The sequence below is a fragment of the Anser cygnoides genome, chromosome Z (genome assembly GCF_040182565.1).
Source record: "Anser cygnoides isolate HZ-2024a breed goose chromosome Z, Taihu_goose_T2T_genome, whole genome shotgun sequence".
NCBI lineage: Eukaryota > Metazoa > Chordata > Aves > Anseriformes > Anatidae > Anser > Anser cygnoides.
Window position 1 is genome coordinate 24,830,696 of NC_089912.1, and position 18,829 is coordinate 24,849,524.

Sequence of the window (18,829 nt, forward strand, 5' to 3'; positions counted from 1 at the left end):
TCTAAGCTAAACAAATCAAGTATCAGCTACTCCTTCCAAGTGAGGCCCTCTAGACCTTTCAACATCTTTGTTGCTCTCCTCTGACACATTCTAGTATTTTTATGTCCTTCTCATACTGTTTATCCCAAAACTGCACACAGTAGTTGAGGTGAGATCACACCAATGCTGAGTATTGAGGGACACTCGCTTCCCTTGATGGGTTAGCTGTACTAAGCTTGATGCACCCCACAATATGGTTGGCCCTTTTGGCCACCAGGACACATCATTGACTCATAAGTATTTATCACCAGCCAAAACCCCCAGATCCCTCACTGCACTCCAGCCACTTGTCCCCCAGCCTACATATCCTGGATAGCAATGTCCCGGCTGCAGAATCTAGCATTTGTTCTTGTTAAATTACACACAGTTTTTTATTGTCCAGTGCTCCAATTTACCAAGATCTTTCTGAGACCTTGTGGAAGTTGGCTACTGGTGACCAAGGGAGTCTTGGTCAGCCCTGACAACACAGGTGTGTGTTTGTTTGTATGTATATGTGTGAGAAGGTCTGTGGCAGCCAGAAGAGTGGGGCTGTGGCCTCAGGGGCTCGTATATCCAGGTGCCAGCAGCTACAGAAACTGGAATTCAGGGGCAGCTACTGGGCAGTGCAAGTGTCTGAGCCCAGCTGTTGGAGAGACCCACACTGTAAAGACATGTATACATGTGCTCTCTACGCATATGTCTGCTGGGAACGCACCTTCAGCCCCACAACTGATCATACCTGGGCTATGGAGCTGCAGTAGCTTCAACTGTCTAGGGCTGTCAAATCTAGCATGATATATTTTTCTCCTGATAATACTGACTACAGTGATAAATGTGAAATTGAATCTATACATGTGAGGCTTACTTTCCTGGGCATGGAACAGAGTATCTTGAAGACAACTTACAGAAGAGCTGAGATTTGGGACTGTGAGCACAGGAATTGTTTCTGCTTTTACTTATGCTAAAGAAAAACAAGATGTGCAACTTGGGGGGAAGGGAGGAGGGGAGAGAGAGAGAGAGAGAGAGAGAGAGAGAGAGGGAGGGAGGGAGGGAGGGAGGGAGGGAGGGAGGGAGGGAGCTGCACAGAGAAACCTAACTTGTCAACAAGCATTTACATGCTGAAAGGTCAAATGTTCAAAAAAAAAAAAAAAAAAGGTTAAAAAAAGTATAACAGAATTTAAAATATTTGACAAATCTAAAGTACTATGGAGGATAACCTAAATGTACAATTGGCTTTAAAATGAGGAAGAGAGGACAGGACTGTACTAGTCTTGTGAGCTACTCTGGGCATGTGTTTTAAACAACTGCTCCTATTATAATCCATCTTTTCTATTCTTCATCTAGGGAAAACAAGTGTCTCTTTGCAGAGTTAACCAAGATAGTTAACTGGTTGCCCCTCTCATCCACGTACCTTATGGTAAACTGTACTGTGGCAGCAGTATGGATTGAACAGCACATTTTGCAAAGAAAATGCAAGACAAAGCCATCAATTTCTAATGGCTTACTTACATTTCAGCTGTCTTTCCAGAAGAGGCAGTTGTTCTCCCACAGTCTACCAGCATGAGATCAGAACAGCTCACCTTTACTGAAGCATAAACTAGCAAGGAATATATCCCAGAAGATTACATATAACAAGAGGAAATTACACCTGAGTTCATCTAGCAGATCATTGCTGCTGGAAAGGGTGTTAGATTGGTTCATTCCACGTTGTGCAATTTTACCCTTGATGGAATACATGTGCAGCAGCAATAAAATTCACTAGATATTGTCAGTTAAATCTTTGCATCCAAATTTATAACAGAAATGTGAGTTACATTGAATGCTGTCTCTTATAATCTATACTTTGGATTTGTTTAACTTTGTTCCAATACTTAAAAGAGGCTGGATCTGTCAGATTCATCAATTTTCAGACAAAGTAAAGACTGATGCATTTTTTGTTTGTTTTTTGCTTTGTTGTCTTTGTTGTTTGCTTGTTTTCCCCATATGTTAAGACTTTATCCATTTTCCTTTCAGATGGAAAAATAACTTGATCTTCAGGCAGTACCTTTATGGGTTGCAGACCAAGCTCTGGAGTTTCCATCATTTTGCTTGTTTTGCTCATTACTAAGGATTACATAAGGATACATAAAAAGGAACAACAAAACGCTCAAAGCATTTAGCATGATTGCCTAGTACTATTTTATTTTATGCACTACAAAGCTCTTCATATTAGGCAGGTTTATTATGGCTTTTGCAAGCTCGGTCAGCTGCAATACTGTTTCGGAATTGATCTTTATGGTAATATAAATGTTAACTAATAAAGTAATGGTGATGTTCTTGGGGCATGTTCTCCTTCCCTAGTTATCTTTTTTCATTAAGATCAATATGACAGAAAATAGATTGCTTTTCCACTTCCGCAGGCACATCTGGCAAGCTTTTAACTATGTAGTTATTACATCATAGTGTTTAGGAAGATACCAAAAATAACAGTAATGCCTAAAACACCAATCACTTTCATCTTCCCCTGTCCATTTGTGATTTATTGCATTCACAGCAATAAAGGTCCAGAGGAAGATGACCAAAATTCTTTGTTCTTTGTGTTTCATGTCGGTAAGAGCCCCTGAAGGTACCAGCAGGAAAAACAAGACAGGAGGACTTGGAAGGAATTTAGGCTACATAAAGTTGAGCCAACTTTTTTTGACTTTGTGCCTATAATTTTTTTAAATCTTTGGTTGGCATTCTTGTGGACTCTGGGGGTTTGTTCCACTTTGGATCTTTGATAATGTGTGTCCTTCGCTTCACATTTTTCATCTTGCAAATCAGGCACAGCAGCTCTGCAGCTTCCAGAGGTGTTATTAACTTCTGCTATCTAGCTGTCATGCACTACATGACCCAAATAATTCTCAGCACGTTCCTCTCTCCTTCTCAGTTTCTGCTGTAGATACTGTCTCCAAACAATCCTAGTTCTCTTTGCCTGGTGTCTTGTTGCACTCACACTACAGCAGAACACATCAGCCTATGTATGTACTACTTTCTTCAAAAGCCAGTGTCTCGTTTAAACATTGTCTTAAGCTTTAAGATCCTAAAGGATTCAACCCAGAACCCTCATTCAGAGAGTGGAGGATAAGCAACATCATTTCATTTATCTAAAATTAGATTTCACTTACTTTTTTTTTTTTTTAAATTGACAACAGCATGCACTAAAACCACATTTACTGAAGTCTGTTGTTGCAGTAAGGACCACTATCCTTTGTGGACCTCACTTTTTTTTTTTTTTTTTTTTTTGTGGTCCACTTCGTGGACTCATCTTTCAGAGGCTACAAACCCTGGTATTGCTAACAGCTAAGGATCAGTACCTTAAAGATCAAAAGAAAGAACTCTTTAGTTTTGGAGCCAAAGACTTTAATTTCACTGTTATGTGAGCTGTCAAACAGTACACATGGAATGGGATAGATGATAACTTTTGATTCTTCTTCTTATAAACATCTTACATGACAAGCAAATGAAGCTGGAAGATATTTAAAACCTCAGATAAAAACATAAAGTACATGTTATTTATAACTTCACTGAATCACTGAATGGTTGGAAGGGACCTCTGGAGGTCATCTAGTCCAATCCTGCTGGTAAGGACACACAGAGCAGGTTGCCCAGGACTACATCCAGACAGCTTTTGAGTATCTCCAAGGAAGGAGATTGCACAGCCTCTCTGGACAACCTGTGTCTGAGCTCCATCACCTGCACAGTAAAGAAGTGTTTCCTCACCTTTGGACAGAATTTCTTGTGTGATAGTTTCTGCCTATTACCTCTTGCCCTGTCCTTGAGCACCACTGAAAAAATCCCAGCTCCTTCCCTTTGCACCCTCCTTTCCAGTATTTACATACATCAATGAGATCCCCCCTGATCCTCCTCTAGGTGGCATAGTCCCAAATCTCTCAGCTTCTCCTCACATGAAAAGTGCTCCAGTTCCTTGATCATCTTTGTGGCCCTACCTTGGACCTTTTCCACCTAAACTAATTTGGTTTAGATGCAAAGTAATGAAGAAATTAACCTAAAAATATTAGAGTATTTGGTACCTAGAAATTCTAGAATATTTGGTGAAAATACTAGTAAATTGAGAAAGACAACAGTGTGAATTTGGAAGCCAACTCAAGTGTCTTACAAATGGAATAAATCATAGTTGTAAATCTTTGTTGTAGTTCAGTGAAAATGGACTGTGTATTCAACTTGAAATCCTAATGAATACACAACTATAACTGAAATTGAACAATGCTGAAATCAAATTAGTGTATCAATGAATTAATAATGACTGAGAATTAAATCAACAAATCCAATTAATAGAAATCCTCAAGCATGATGTTATCCAACTTAGTGTAAGCCCTCTGAAACAGCAACCCCAGATAATCTGAATAACAGCGCTACTCTTCAACACTTTCGGGCTGCAACTGCACAATTTTAGGTTACTATTTTCCAAGCAACATGTGCAGCAAACTCTTATTCTGCCAAAATAATTTATTGGGATACAGAACAGCTTGCAACTACTACTCTCACTTTCTTATGTTGTACTAGTTTTATGTAGATCCTCCAGACTCATGGTGAACAACTACTTAGTAATTTCTAGAAATATATCCATGGACACACTAATATTTTAATTCAATTTCACTCATACTATAAAATTATGGACTGTAGTAATAAGTAAACAAAAAGTTACTTAGAATAAAGAAAGAATCATTCTTTACTTTGCTTATCATTATAGCATATATTTACAAACAAGCATAGAACATGCATGTAGAAGCCTTTCCAGAACCAGTATGATGTTCAAAGCAGATCAAAAAATATACAGTCAATGAAAGTCTCCCCTAAGCAACACTCATTCTGCAACAAGCAAGAATCAAAGCTGCCATTTCAGGTGCCACAGTTTTCAGTTAGTACCTCCAAAGTTATCCTTTGGACCCTTAGCTCTTGAGTTGATACATTAAGAAGAGTTTCTCACTTTTTACTGCCTTTTAGACTGATAGGATAGCAAAGGTTTGAACCTTCCAGAATTATGAGTATGCTGAAGGAAAACATATCTTTTTGATATTTTTGAATACTGAACTTCACAGCTGAGACATTAGGCATTTCTCCAGAATTATTCTAAACCAAATAGACATTCAATTGTTTGCTGTGATAGTTGTAATAGGATAATAGTTTGATGTCAGTCAATATAGGTACGTCCCAAAGCTAACTTTCTATCAGTCAAAACTGTTTTTCAAAGATGTGAAAAAAAATCTGAAAGGAGATGTCCTCACAGGCGCAGTGTTAATGTCATCACCCCTCTCCAAGTGATATCTGCACGATCCCTGATGCTTAACCTGCTTAATTTCCCCTCTCATTCTTTTTATGCTTAGTTACCAAGTAAGTAATACTCTTGTTTTTCCATTTTTTTTTTCCCCTCAAACTCCCCTATTTTCATTTACATTTCCATTACCTAAAGAAATGTAAAAGTTATCATGACCCCCCCGGTCACCTGAAGGAACTATAAGTAATTCTATTAACTTGGTCAGTGAGTGCAAAGACATCCTTGACAACCCATCTCTCACTTGTATTAATACAGGTTTCTTAGGTATCAGTTACTGCATAACTTAAGGTAAAGTTTGCATGTTTTCATTTTACACACATAAAACTCCACTCAGCTAAGCCAACACATCTACAGTAGCACAGGTTATAAAATAAGATTCAAAGTATTTTCTATAAAGGGCATGTATTTGATTTTGCAGCAGTGAAAATATATGTGAAAACAATAATGGAGATTATTTGTAGGATATTTTTCTTTAATGTTAATTGTTATAGTGCTTCTATACCACTTTTCCTACAAATAACAGTTTTTTATAGTTTTAATCAGTATTTTACAGTGTGATCTATGTCTGCCAAGACTAGATCATAAACTGTAAAAAATTCTCCTTATTCTTGTCATTCTTTAGGAAGTACAGAACTTAAAGTCTTAATTACTTCATAAGGTGAAACAGATTTTTTCTTTGCTGGAGCTACAGCTACTGATCAATTTATTTATTTATTTATTTATCTATTTATTTATTTATTTTACTCTGAAAGATAGACTGTGCAAAAATATCATTTTATCTCCTCTTCAAAGTACATCCCACCACCCTTTATTTTCACCTTCTAAGTTTAGGGACCAACAGTAAGCACTATGGAAAAAAAAATCAAAAACCTATGGGAATTTTGTTTAAAATATGCTGAAGACATTTCCATTAACCAAAGATTTTTGTTTGTTTGTTTGTTTGTCAGTTGGTTGGTAGTTTTTTTGATGAAGTTTAAATTTAAGACCACTTTTAGCAGGAAGCCAAACTGACAGAACCTTTGGGCATCTTTGCATATGATGATATGAATGCTGCAGAAGTTCTGCTGTGGTTACAGCATGGTCCCACAAGCTCAAATAAGAACAATTTTCATAAACTCAATATTAAAAAGAAAAAAAAGAGCAATGATCTCACCCTAAGTGTTTTCACTATCAGATGAAATTTCCAAATGCACACTCTTGTATTGCAGAAAACACTCTTCCCTCACCCTGGTGTTTCCACATCATTCGGATAAGCACTGGTCCAGGAAGTGAAAGAATGAGTGAGACTTTCATTTCTCCAATCTAACAGTGTGGAAAGTTTTTGCAGTCTGATCTGAAAGCATTGATTTTAGAAATGCCTACTTTTCATCATATCCTTGCTTTCTGTTGAAAGCATAGGGCAGAACCAAAATGGGGTGAAGCATGCCAGTGGGAGAGCACACACGAAGGCATTAACATAATCTGGAGTAAATCATCCCTTTTCCAGCAAAGCTTACAGATCTCTGCGAACATACCCAGGTTGAAGGACTGCTCTGTGTTGATTAAAATGCCAGGGAGAAGTGGACACTTAACTAAGATGGGACATACTTGTCAAAATTAGAGTAATTGGCCCAGTAATGATTACCAATGGTGTAGACAATGCACAGCTAATTAAATATTTGCTCTTTAACAGCCAGTATCATAGAGGGCTTCCTTTTTCATCTCAGTCCACACACCATGGGCTTTTACAGCCTTCAAAAAGAAAGGTAGATAAAAATTCCAGGGCAAAAAAATGGGAATAATTAAAAGATAATATGTAACACATACAGAACAAAGTAATAACATGGCACTACTTTTCGAGGAACTGAAAATCTTGCAGAAAATATCATATGTAATTTGGCTAGGCTATATACATATATATATATATTTATTATAAACAAATTTTGCTTCAAAAATTCACTGTTATCTCTATATATCTATGTACATTTATTTATGTTCTAAACCTGTGAGAAAAAAGGTGCAAATGCGCATTCACAATTAGTAAGACAAGAAACTAACTCCATGTCCATTGGGAATTAGGAAAATGAAGAACTTCTGGGCTCAGAATAGAAACTGATTTAGAAGACTTCTGTGTTGTAGAGAACCTGATGTGAAACAGACTGACTTCAGCAGTAAGACAACAGTTCCCTAATGTCTCAGTTTCCTGAAGTTAAAGAACACAAAATATCTTCTTAGCTTTCCTGGGTGTGTTGTCAGGGAGTCCTGAGATTCCCTAATGGCTAGGTATGAGAAAAAGTAGGCACCAGACCTCAGAAACCCAGCCACAGAATCATGAATAAAAGAAGGCATGGGAACAGGCTCCCCAGGGAACTGGTCACAGCACCGAGCCTGCTGGAGTTCAAGAAACATTTGGACAATGCTGTCAGACATGTGGTCTGATTTTTGAGTGGTCCTCTGTGGAGCCAAGAGTTTGACTCATCGATCCTTGTGGGTCCCTTCCAACTTGGGGTATTCCATGAGTCTGTGATTCTATGATCAAAGCACACAGACTCCATCATCATTTGTCATGGTAAGGCTAGAGAAATAAAATTTTGCACTTTCTAGGGCCTAGATATCTTCCAGTTCCCCAGAACTCCCCCTTTTTTTTTCCTTGGGATAGCACTTTTTTAGAGGCCTGTCAAGATCTTATCCTGTTCCAGCTTAGCTCTGTATATATACCCTCCATTCTCCGGAGTAAAGCTCTGGGGCAACCACGTCAGGGAGACTGTAGAGTAACATGCTCCCTGTTCATACAGCCATTAACCTTTATCAAATCCAATTTAAAAGTGTGGTTTTTGTTGTTGTTGTTGTTTGTTTTTCTCCCAGGTATGGTGCGTTTTTAAGTACATAGGAATGGAACAGTTTCACTTTAGAAGTTGCCATCTGTGCTTTCAGGTACAAGTCTCTGTTACAGTACTAAATTCATGCATTTAGAAACAAAAGCTGAGCTGACAAAATATAAACAGGAAAGCCTGTCATTGCCAAGTCTCTCATGTTTTCTTAGTCTATGTACCACTTTACAGTGATCAACCAGGATGATCTTAAAAATACATAAATATATAAAATATATAAATATATATATTTGTGTGTGTATATACATATGTGTATATAAGTGTGTATCTGTATATATATTTAAAAAAAATTAGGGTGAGAGAAATTGTTGTAAAATCCCCATCTCTGGAGGTTTTCAGAACTTGACTGGACAAGGTGCTAGATAAACTCGTCTAGGCTCCCTTTTCCCATGAAAAGTTGAACCCGATGATCTTTCAAGGTCCTTTCTAACCTGGGCTATTCTATGACTTTACGATTCTATTGGCTTTGGAGACTTCAGAGAAAGTCTCTAGCATCATGAGGGTGAGCATATTTCCTTTTTTGTTTGTTTGTTTTTTTGTTTGTTTGTTTTCCCCTTCATCTGTTTTGGTTTATGTACACACAAAATTCACAGTAAGTCTGAAGGGAAGGGAAGAATATATTCCCACTTCTTCACTCTGTCGCTCCATGATATAGTCCTTTTTTTTTTTTTTTTTTACCTTCCCTCTGATTCTTAAAAACTCAATTTATTCTGACATAATCAGCTATGATAAGTCAGTCAATAAACATGTCTGCCTCAGGGGAAGATTTCTGGAGTATCTAGAAACACTTTACCAGTCCCCACACAAACCATGGTATGAGCCTGGGATTAGACAGAGGTCAGTTTAAGCCTTTCCTTAGATGTGTGATGTAGCTGATGTGTTCCTGGTTGCATATGTAAAGTGCCCAACAACACCCCAATTATACACCATCATTCTAGATTTTATCATCATGAAGTGGATGAACATCCAGTAGCTATTGAGGTGTCCACTCTGGTGCACCTAGCCATGTTTGCTACTTGCTTTACTCTCAACAGTGGGGAATGAGTTAGATGACATGGATAATTTGTACTAAAAGGAGAGTGTTTCTAAGGCCCCTTTCCATTTCCACTATGAGTGGCCTAATAGCCAGTCAGCTAATGCTTTGACTGATAGCCTCTTTGCCTCTGGTTCATCTAGTCATGGGATGTTCTTCCCAAACAGCTTGTACCTTTTAGTCATTCTTCACCTTTATCCTTAGATCTCAATGCTCATTTTGGCTCCTCTACAGAAATTAAAAGATCCCAAATTAAACCTGCACAAACCAGTTGAAATCAAATGATCAGCAGAAGCAAACATAAAGATTAGCTGATTCTCCCACAAACCAACCTCAGCTAAGTACTGAGCTGAGAAAGAAATATACTTGGTTGCAAGGCTGAACCAGTTAGAAACAAGTAAAGGAGATAATGTTATCTTTCCATTTCAGACACTGGTTTAATATATCATCATCTGCTATAAATGACTATTTGAGACTCACATTTTTATGTTATTCTTACTTTTCTATCATTATAGCTGATGATTAAAATTAGGCTGAAGAATGCTTTAGTCTGTTTTATGCACTCTTTAGTAAAGAAAGAAAAAGACAGAACCTGAACAGTTTCATTTCCCCCTCTAACCTGTAACTTCAGGAAGATTTGTTTAATGAAATTTTCAAAAATAAAAAATAAAATAGGGTAATGGGGTGTGGTGGTTTTACCCAGCAGGGCAGCCAAGCTCCACCACAACCACACTCTCACTCCCCCTCCTCAAAGAGAAAAGGGGGAGCAAATACGATGAAAAGGGCTCAAGGGTTGAGATAAAGACAGGGAGATCACTCAACAATTATCGTCACAGGCAAAACAGACTAAGCATAGGAATATTAATGTAATTTATTACCTCATACTAACAACCTAGAGAAGTGAGAAACAAAGGAAAGAAACCAAAAATGCCTTTCCCCCATCCACTCTCTTTCACCAAGCCATACAGGGAAACAGAGAATGGGTGTTGCGGTCTGCGCATCTCTAGCGCTTCTCCTCCACCACTCCTTCATGGTCACTCTCTGCCCCTGCTCCCCGTGGGGTCCCTCCCACGGGATGCCTCCTTCCCGAACTGAGCCTGAGGGGGCTGCCCACAGGCAGCAGCTCTTCAAGAACTGCTCCCACATGGCTCCGTACCACGGGGTCCATCCATCCCCCAGGAGCAAACTGCTCCAGCACGGGTCCCCCCAGGGTGGGCGGCAGCTCCCCCCAGACCCCCTGCTCCTGCGTGGGCTCCTCTCCACGGGCTGCAGCTCCGGCCCGGGGCCTGCTCCTGCGGGGGCTCTCCATGGGCCGCAGCCTCCTCCAGGCCACATCCACCTGCTCCACCGGGGGCTCCTCCACGGGCTGCAGCATGGAGATCTGCTCCGTGTGGGACCCATGGGCTGCAGGGGGACAGCCTGCTGCACCAGGGACCTCTCCCTGCACAGGCCACAGGGGAACTGCTGCTGCCTGCCTGGAGCACCTCCTGCCCTCCTGCTGCACACCTGGGTGGCTGCAGGGCTTCTTCTCATTCCTCTCTCTCCCAGCTGCTATTGCTGTTGCTGAGCTCCTTTTTTTTCTTTTCTTTCCTTTTTTTTTTTTTTTTTTTCCCTTTCTTAAATCTGCTCTCACAGAGGCACAAACAACATCAAGTATTGGCTCAGCTCTGGCCAGAGGCAGGTCCCTTTGGAGCTGGCTGAAACTGCCCCTTATCTAACATGGGGCAGCTTCTAGACTCTTCTCACAGGGGCCAGCCCTGCGGTCTCCACTACCAAAACCTTGTCACATAAATCCAATACATGGAGAAAGAAGACAAAAAATAAAAGAGTGAGATTGGTAAGCTAAAGGAGTACAACAATTCTAAATAAACAATTAGGAGATCAAAAATGAAAGACAATCATAGACTCTGCCTGCAAGACATCACCTACATGTTTAACTAAACAGGAGTTAATTATAGCTTCTTTAAATGTGTCATCAGTTAAACAAATAGCATGTAGATAAGAAAACAATTTCTACATATCTTGGCAAAATGCAATTTCTTAATTTATGGCACCTTTTGGATGACGATAAAAGTAAGACTGTAAGAGCTGTCATACATAGAAAAAATTGGATTTTTTTTTTTTTGAGCTCACACTGTCATTTAAATACAGTCTTGTTTGAAATTATCCCAAAGAAAGAGATTAACTTGATCTAACAAGGAGTAAGGCTAAGTCCAAACTGTTTACTTTATGAGTACTGTTTACCTTAAACTCAGAGGGGAAAAAAAACAGCTTTATTAGTTGAATTTTCCATTTTGTTATTTTCACATGAGCTTATTTAAGATGCTTTCCATTGATAAGAGTTTGATGTGAAGACATGGGAAATGCAAGTGTCATTACCAAAATAAAAGAGACTTTGACAAGTATTATAAGTAAATATTAAGGTTTTGTACTTAATCTCATGTATATATATTCAGAAGCTTCTTATCAAATAAGATTTAATCAATGTCATAAGCTCAGGGACACAGCAAGGAGACCCAAGAGAGGGCTTTCTACATTCTTAATTGACTGAACTTCAAGAAGCAGAAATCAAATCATCAGAAGTCAAGGACCGAACATCCAAATTAGCTGCTATTCATATAGCCCAGTTTCAGCTGAGACGCTCAGCTGCAAAGCAGTGTATTTGTCTGTAATTTTGAACTTTTTGTAGGCAAGTAAAAGGCAGTACTGAACACTGGAGCAGAGACCAGAGTATCATATGTTTAAAAACTGCAATGCATTCCTTTTATCCCAGGACTTTTGTTCTGATTGTTTTACCATGTCTAAGTCTCTATGTTTCCTATGCTTATGACTTCCCTAACAAAATCCACTACTAATTTTTTCAAAAGGCTGGGAAGGATTAAAACAAAAGTAGGTTTTCTTACTGTAACTTGCTGGGGCAGCAGGGTTGATACTGAATCTTTGTGTTCAAGAATTTAGAATTGTGGGGCATCCAGAGAAGATCTGTTTCCAAGAAAGACTGAAAGGGAGGGCAGGGGTGGAGGGTAAGAGACAGGGAAGAGGAGAGAGAATGAGAGGGACAGAAAGAGGGGAAAGCGAGAGAGGGAGAGGAGTAAGAAACTGAGTGAGAGGGCATGAAAGAGAGAAGGGGGTGTGGGGGGGGAGGCAGAGAATGAGAAAACAGAGGGGGTACAGGTGAGAGTGTGTGAGAGAAAGTGAGGAGAGAACTTTATCTTCGTATAACCAAGAATTATTTCAGACATCTAACCAGCAACTTTCTAATGAGAAGTAAACAAATCTTCACAACAAACATTTTTCTGCCATCATTTTTCCTATTTTGTTAAATTAATTTTCATCTTCATTTTTCTGAAACTCTTTTAAACCAGAAGTTTTCCCCTTTTTGCTGCCCATGCCAACTGGCCATATCCACAATCCACTGACTGCCAGGTCCTTTCAAGGGAACTGGTCTGCCCTGTCAGAGGCAACTACATTTGGACTACAGTGCTGCAAATCTGTGACATCAAAATACTTCCAAAATGCCTTTCTACCAGTAAGCAGGTCAGTGAGTCCAAGTGCAACAAACATGGAGCTTAATCTCTTTGCTGTGAAATGGTGAGTGGCTATTCAGGTTCCATCCCTTCAGGCACTGTGATGTACTTAGCAGAAAAGCTGTATTTCTGTCAAACTGTGTTTAAGGGTCATTCTATATTAAGTTGGTATGAGAATCATTAGCAGTTTTAGAATTTGGAGTACAGAAGTAACAAGCAAAAAAATAAAATAAAATCCCCACAAACAGCCCACCCTCTATTTGTCACCTCCTGAAGATTCAGTCTGCAAGAGGCAGTTCATTGTGTGTACTGTGTGCACTATATAAAATCTATTACAGCCACTGATTATAATGAAGACAGTGTTTTAATAGGGTGGCATCATCTGCAGCACTTCAGCTGGGCTATGGCTGCTTTCTTTAAAAGAGTTTGATTTGTCTAATCACAGCCATTTTTCTGGGATGCTAACCACAGACTTCAAGCAGAACACATTCATCCCTCATGGTGTCTTGCAGCATACAACGTGCAATAACATAAATGGGGGCCTGAAAAATGGGATCAACATAGAACCAAAAGCCTCTGCTAGAACAACTGGACAGCCTGAAGGTGAGTCACAGAGATGTGAAGGGTTATTGAGAACTTCCCTATGAGCCATCTTAACTCTGAGCAACTGGTCGTAAATTAAATGCCCATTCAATACTTTTCATTAATGTGATTGCATACTGTTTTCCACAGAATTTCTTTGAAGAACTACAGCTTAAAATATATGCTAAGCTGCAAACAAAAAGACATACAAAACACCTTGAAAATGATAAAGAGATGGTATTATGTTTTGATCCATTCCTGTATCAGAATGTAGTACAGAATGAAATGCTCTCATTCCATTGGACAGTTTCTCCACCAATATTCAGTCATCGCTGGTGTTCGGGCTATTCCAGGCTACTCCCAAGTACTACTGTGCTACTGTTCCCTGTGTCTGTCCAGCACAGTAGCCTCTGAAATGAACAGGATGCAAGAGACATATGTTGGTCTGGCAGTAAAGCTCTTTTTGCTGGCTGTAGCTTAACAGCAAAACCAGATTTAACTTCCTCTTCTCTGTGTTACTGGCAAGGGAAAGGAAAAGGGTGCGGTGGTATGATAGGGGCTGTGACTGCATCCTATCACTTAGATCTTGCATCATGCTTACCAGAGTAACTTAAAACACAAGATAACAGCATATTAACCTTTCATATTTTTTTCCCTGTATATTATTTCAGTTAAATTCTCAATCAGGAGGAATGTAGATTTTTTAAAACCCATTGCTAAGAATTAACAGTTGTCACTCTAGCAATAAGAAGCATCAAAGAGTTATGTATTCCTTTGATTCTTACTAGAAGTTATGGTTATTTTTAAAACTATACGAATGGCTGTGGTATACAAACCAATTACACACACATCTGCCTAACAATGGGTTAGCATGAGGGTATTTGATGCCAGCAATGTTTAGTCCTGTAGTCCTCATCCAGGCTCTTTTCAGAAGATACTAGCTCTCTCAAATAAGATTAACAGTGCCAAGCTGTGTACGACAGAGTTACACAGATGTCCTTTGCTAACTGCACACGGCTATCTGTTTTTGAAACACAAGGAAAAACAAGGAAAATTAACAAGGAAGCACAAGGAAAAAAGGAAAATTAACAAGCTAAAACAAGGTGACTTTATCATAACTTGTAAATGAGAATTGCCCACAGAACCTCTACTGTAGCCAACTCACCATTAGCCACAAACACTGCCAAATACCTTACGACGTCCAGGAGATCAGTAATGCAAAGTAATTCATGTTCTGCATAGAGGCATCAGGGACTTTGTCAGTCTTTGTAGACAGCTCTACTAAAAAGGAAGATATACCTCTCTACCATGTTTTACTGATACCAGAAAAACTTTTGCAGGTGTGGGGTTTTCCATGGTGCTTCCCATGCTGTTTTCTGCAGGCAGAATGACCACAGATCATAGGATTTCTTCCTTTTAACAGTTCAGTGATTGACAGGTCTCCCAAGGACACTTCAGCTCAACTCAGCTGAGCTCCAAGAATACTTTGATATTGCTGAGGGGCACCTCCATGGATCAGGGAACACAAAGATGGACAGTCTGACTTTGCAGTTTGTTTATTTTATCAGTCACACTGAAAATGCCAGAGTTGCAGCGATCCCATTAAATTACATATATTTGAAAGTTATTGCCCTCTGAAAATTTGCATAAACATTCCATGCATATTTTATAGAAAAACTGACAAAACACATTTACAGAAAAATGGTATTAAGCAGCTGAATAGTTTTGGGGAAAGAATATATGCAGGCCAATTATGATCACATTCATTTAGTGATATAAGATAATGAGTTAGGAAAATGACAGTATGAATGTTATCTGCTTTCCAAGGACAAAGCTCATGGAACACAAACATGAAATATCATTTTTAGATGAGAAGCTTGTGGAACACAAACATGAAATATCATTTTTAGATGAGAAACCCATTAAGAACCATTTCTCTTTTTTTAAGATAATCAGAATAAAAGAAGTAGTTACAGTCTTCTCGATGATAAATGTTAAGAATATATGTGACAAATAAAGACTTTATTTTTGTCTTTGGCATTTAGGGCTTGCACTGATCCTTGAATATCAAACATACACCTTCCCTCACCCGCCCATTTCACCTTACTCACTCCTATATAAAGTGAGGTTTCACAATCACATTTTTAATAAGACACAGACACATACATACAGACCTTTGTTATTAAGTACTGAGTTGTAGTTTGTTGTTTTGTTTTTAAGTACTCAGAGGAATGAAAAGCTAGTATTTTACAGTCTTTTAAAACCAAGCTTTATTTTAAATAACACTTCAGTAAGCAGCTCCCTTTCCAATAGACTTGAAACTTTTAAATATATTAGCTAATTGCTTTTTACACAACTTGTATTAAGAGTTGTCTTAAAATATTGAATGAAAAAAAAAACATATACAATATTTATTAAATAGGTTTTACCTAAAATATGCTTAAATAGACAGAATGTATGCTTACAGTCCTGAAGAAAGGTAGCTGCACTGCCCCAGGAATGACCTAGTAATACAGGAGGAAGTATTCTATGCAACTGCATGAAAATATTTTACTGTAAAAATTACAACCATGTACACTTCTCAGCAAGCTGATATGTGTCTCTGTTGGGAAAACTTCTATTATGTCCCTCACAGAAAGTAGGCAGGAATGTCCAAAAGCAAAACTCCCACAGAGATGAAGGTCGTCTAGAAGAGTGATGTTTATAGCACCCACATAAGCGTGTTTATAACCATCCAGTTTTCCCTGTCATGACATCTTATACTTTCTAGTAAATAAATGTCACCATGTAAAATCCAGCTGATTAATCAAGATTTTTTTTTTCCCTTGTTACTCTGTCACTGATATTTGAAACTGTAATTAACTAATACAACAGAAAACATAAATGAGAGGGATGATCCGAACTGAGTTTGCAGTTCTAAACCTACATGAAGATAATTCATTTTCTTGCATCAGATAAATAAAGTGTATGTAAGCAATGGTAACTGATAACTTCAGTAAAGGAAAAATCATTTCTTGTTTCTTTCCCTTCCTCTGTCATTGTTAAGACTAATTCCACCATCCCTGAGGTACATAGTTTCCAAATACCAATTACCTTTATTGAAAAAAATATTTTTTGCATACAAGCAGTACAGAATATATGTCTGTACATATATTTCTGGATTTTCCCAGAGTAACGTAAGTCCCTTTCAGTAATGGGATCCTACTCAACATGGTAATTTCATCATTTATAAATAAATTAATATATAGACTCTTCTGAAATCCTTTTAGTCATTTCCAGTCCCTTTGAACCAAACTTTTGTCAGCTTTCTTCTGTGAAACATCATCATGATAGAAGATATTTTTTGCCAATATTTTAAGCTAAACAGAAGGAGCCTCCAGAAAAATAAATAAATAAATAAAATAAAATTAATCAGAATGTCTTACCAATGAAATTCTGAAAAGCATACCCTTTGAAACTGTTTCATCTTGAATATTAAGCTTGTGTGGCTGATCATTTGAGAATACTTTATGTTGAATATTTGGAGTATATAACTTCCATATCTGCTTCACCATCAAAATGTTTTCTAATACTAATTTAGCACAAACTTTCACTTTATTCTATATGACCAAAGTGGAATATACTTTGTTAAGGTCTATGTGATTCTTCTAAACCTCATAGAAGTCTTGCTATGATTGATGTATTTTTCTGGGGAAAATGAATGTGACCATTCACTGTTCTAGACAAGTATACATGTGAAGTGATAACACCTGAAAGAAAAGAAAGGATTGAAAATATATAAAACAAGGGACTGATGTGTCTGCAAATTTACACCTGAATGAAGATAAATAGGCTTTACATTATGGACATTTATTCTCAGTAAGTGATAATAAAACGTTGCTGTTTTTATCTGCTATCTGGCCATGTTCAAAAGAGAATTTGTTTTAAAAGCATGAGGCACCCCTCAAAAACCAGGACTGGACCGTAAGTCTGGAGAATGCTAGAAAGGTTGCACTAATTCCTTACTTTATACAATTAAGAGAGAAGTGAGCCTGCTAGCATTTCTTCTTTCACATATATTTGCCAAGTAAACGGGTGGCTTAATATATTGCTTTTTCACTCAGCAAATCTTTTAGGTAGGTTTACATTATTTTGACATTAAAGAGCCTGAAAATTGAAAATCATCTTTGACCAGCTAATCGTTGCCTAATATCTGGGAGCTTGAACAAGATTGATTAAGATTTTATTGACTTTTCAGCATCAAATATTACATTTCAAGAGATGCTCTGTCATTTCTCTGGCAATATGATAAATTTCATAGTGATACTTTGCAAAATATAGCTTACAGTAATGGCTTGTGCTCTCTAGTAAATTTAGTTTACACCTACGTATATATACTTATATATATATATATATATATATATACACCCATGTAAGCTCACAAAAAGCAGAACATTGCTTGAAGACTTTGGCCTTTCACTTTAAAAGAAAGGGCAAGGACTTGGCCAGAGAAAAATAATTGAATTGCTTACCCTTATCTTTTTTATAGCTCAGTGCCGGTTGAGACACTGGAAGAGGAAAAAAACAAAACAAGACAAAACAAAACAAAAAAAACACCTTTGTATTCATACATATACATATGCTAATTAAGCAGAAATTGAATAAGTATGCTTCCTCAGCACTCTGTAATGATGCCCAAACTGTTTTTTTGTGTGTGTGTGTGTGTGTGTGTGTGTGTGTGTGTGTGAGAACAGTATATGGACTACAAAGTTGTGATATCCCTAGTTAAGAAATGCTGTATCTGTTCATTTCTGGTTCTATTTTCTCTTTTACTTTTGTATCTTCAGCCGGCTTTTAGCTTCAATAGTCATCTTAGAGTGGTTGTTCAATCAAAAATGGCATATTTTATGATTACAAGTGTCTGACAAAGTCAAGAGCATTTATTCTGTGCTCTCTTAACCAAAGACTAATGCAACATGAAAAAAGGTATTACATGTAAAAAATAATCAGCAATGTTATGATAACTTTAGTCCAGAAATTTTTCCTGAAGCAGATTTATTACAAATCTGCCACGAAATTAAAATGCTGTACTTCCTTTCCCTCCCTACCCCAGCCTGATTTCAACAAATAAAGAATTGAGAGGCATTCAGGTTGTTTTTCTAGTTCTAAGATGAAATCTCTGGATACAAAAAAAAAAAAAAAGAGGAAGAGAAACCACTCCAGAAACCACTCCATAAGTCAGAAGTGTTTGGTCAGTGGTACTTGAAAGATGGGATTTCACAGGCTGCTGTTACGCTCATGCCCATGTGCATAAACAAACAGCCCAGTAAAACCTATTGACATTGCTAGTAATATGCCATGAGCTTTGCAACTAGTCTTCAAGGCCGCAGGACTGAGGTTTGTCACTAGCTTGCTCTGATCTTTTCTGCCTTCTGCTTTGCATTGCCTGGTTTTGTGGCAACAGCAATTTCTAACTGACCAAATGTCTATGGCTAATTTGTTG

The 18,829-nt window shown here is 38.0% G+C and overlaps 1 long non-coding RNA gene across 1 annotated transcript in view; it reads right to left on the reverse strand.

Annotated features, from left to right (window-relative positions):
- The window catches only part of LOC125180387 (uncharacterized), a 57,760-nt gene extending 50,915 nt beyond the window's left edge, over positions 1-6,845 (reverse strand). The window contains exon 1 of the long non-coding RNA XR_007158898.2: positions 6,489-6,845. This is a non-coding gene — a long non-coding RNA (uncharacterized lncRNA). The remainder of the gene's footprint in view (positions 1-6,488) is intronic.
- Positions 6,846-18,829: the final 11,984 nt, after the last annotated feature.